The sequence below is a fragment of the Falco punctatus genome (assembly GCF_963210335.1).
Source record: "Falco punctatus genome assembly, chromosome: 9".
Lineage (NCBI taxonomy): Eukaryota > Metazoa > Chordata > Aves > Falconiformes > Falconidae > Falco > Falco punctatus.
Genome location: NC_137589.1, coordinates 24,674,301 through 24,677,068, shown reverse-complemented (window position 1 = coordinate 24,677,068; position 2,768 = coordinate 24,674,301).

The window sequence follows — 2,768 nt, the reverse complement described above, 5'->3', positions numbered from 1 at the left end:
GTTCTACTTCCACTGCCCCCCGCAGCTAGAGGGTGAGTGTTGTCGCACGGAGATGTGTAAGTACAAGGGCTGAACTTCCAGGTGCGGGGGTGTGCGTGTGCGTGCGCTGGGGACGGAGGGACAATCCGTGGTCCGACTTGCTCCAAGATTGTCGGGGTACAGACATGTGCTAAGGTGCAGATCTATAGAGACAGCTAAATATGAAACATAAATATAAAACCTTTTTCCTTGAGAAAGCACAGCCCTATCCCCCCTCCCCGCGCCCAGCTTTTCCCTCTTGTCACAGGATGGAAAGAAGGATTGCATGATTATTATTATTTTTTTAAAATTTGATTCTTGTTGGAAAGGCCTTATTTTTACACCCCCACCCCTGTCATTTTGCCACCTGCCTCCCCTCTGTGGATAGCGATCCCGCAGTTGAGCCTCAGGCTACGAAAGAGATGCTTTTCTCCCCTCCCAGCACAGATGTTGGTGTCATGGCTGTAATCGGGACACTTTCAGGACGTGGTCACGCCTCCTCCCTCCAGCCAAAGGGACCGCATAAATCTTTAATGCTATTTTACAAACATTCTGCGGGAGGATGGGGAAAGACGGGGCACGACTGGGAAAAAAAAATGTTTGGGTGGATTTTTTTTCTTTATGTTATTGATTAGAGGGTTTTGTTTATTTTTGTGTGTTTATTTGTTTATTTTTTTACAAGTATGGCACCCTTTGGGATTTCCCCGTGTCACCCCCTATATGTCCATGTCCCTCTGCACCCGCTGCCTCCGGCCGGCAGCCACTGTAGGGATCACCCCCGCAGCCTCAGCCACACAACACCAGCCGCGGGCGGGCTGCCCTGCTCTGCCTGCCCTGCCCTGCCCTGCCCTGCCCTGCCGGGCCCCGGCGCGGCGGAGGGAGCGGCCCGTCCCCGTTAAATTCCCCCCGCTCCTCGCATGGGCATCACCGGCGAGCGAGGGTTTTTCCCCGCTCTGGCGCTGCCGGGAAGAGGTGGTCCAGCGGCTTCGTCCTCCTCCAGGGAAGGGCCATCCCCCCTTAAAGCACGGCTGCACCCGGGCCAGCGAACCCGAGCGGGTCTGTGCGTCGCCGGCTGCAAAATTCGCTCCCCCAGGGTGTCCCCGGCGCGGGCGGGGAAGCCGCGCTGGGCAGGGCAGAGCCGCGGTCCCCCCGCGCCCCGGAGCCTGCCCTGCCGCCCCCGCCCCGCCACCCGGCGGCTTTGTGCGGTAGTTTTTGGCAGAGAGCTTTGGGAACGTGCTCTGGCTGGTTTGCTTGCTTGCTTGCTTCTCCGGTGGCAGTTTGGGGCTGGTGGCTGATCTTGGCGGCCCGAGATGGGGAGCGGTCCCCACAAGCTGCAGCCTCTCCCAGCGCCGTGGGCTGCGGGCGGGGGGCGCCGCGCCAGGGCCGGCCCCTCGCTTTCCCGGCATGGGCAGCAGCGGGGCGGTGAGGTGGCTGGTCTGCCCTGCTAAAGGGTGAAAACATCGTAGAGTGTCCCGAGTAAAAACCTCATCAAACAACAATAACCCCCAGTACAAAAAAAATCCTCAGCAACCCACCCACCCATCACCAAGCCGAAGTGGCAAGAGAGACCCAGTGCCTTTTTGGCCGGCCTTTTCGGTGGGTTTTGGGCAGGTGCCCGGTGGTGCCGGAGGTCAGTGACTGTGCTCTGGGGCTCACCAGGACAGTACACTTTACTCTCCGATGAGCATCTCCCAGGGCCGCAGCGAGCCTCCACCTGTGCGAGGAGGGGGACTGAGGGCCGCGTTTATCTTCCAAATGATGCTCCAAGATGAGCGGCGACCTTCTGCCCCGGTGTCCCCCTGCGCTGGGCACTTCACGGGCAGCTTTGCCAGCCCAGGGTCCCAGAGACACTCAACAGCGTTTCTGTGGGCATGGGGACTTCTCTGTTCCGTGTTCTCTTGGTTTGGTTTAGGTTTTGGGTTGGGGTGCTTTTTTATCAACTGTTTTGTCAGGGAACAAAAAGGAAGAGAAAAAGGGGCATCGGTGATGCGGGAGCGGCGAAGGCCGGGGTCTGCTCCCGGGAAGGTGGTTTGCATCCCGGCGGGTCGTCTGCCTTCTCTCGGCCTCCCACCAGGGACAAACTCCCAGTGCCTCAGTCTCCCCCTCGGGCCCCTCGACCCCCCCAGGACAGGGTTCCCTCTCCCAGCCCCGCTGGCGGGTCCCGGCAGCCCAGCCGCGGCCGAGCCCCCCGAGCACTGCCCCGGCCGCGGTGCTCGGCGCTGTGCGGAGCCCCGGCCCCTGCTGGCGGCTGGGCCCCAGCGGGGAGGGCGAGCACACGGGGACCGCTCGGCCGCTGCTCGGAGGGTGTGTGGGAGTGCGGGGAGAGAACTGCCAGCGGCCCCAGCCCTGCTCCTGCCGGGCACCGCGGCTGCCCCGTGCTCTCCTGGCAGACTGGCAGGGCTTTTACGAGCTTGACCTGCCGTCACCACGCATAGGTCAAAGCCTCGTCTCTTGGTCCTTTCAACCCACAAATGGCCCGAAAAAGACCCTCACCGGCGGCAGGGTGCCCCCCACCCGCGGCGGGGTGAGCTCGGGTCGGCAGGACCCCCCGATGCCGGCGGGACACCCCGGCCCGGTGGTGTCCCCGCCGCCCGGGCGGCTCCGGTTGCCGCGCCCGGCCGAGGCGCTCAGGGCTCCGCTCCCGCCCGGCCCCGAGCGCCGGTCCCGCCGGGCTGGCCCCGGCTCCGGCCCTGTGCCCCAATTCGGGGCGCGGCGGGGGCTGCGGCTCCGCGCCCAGCGGCCCCTAACGC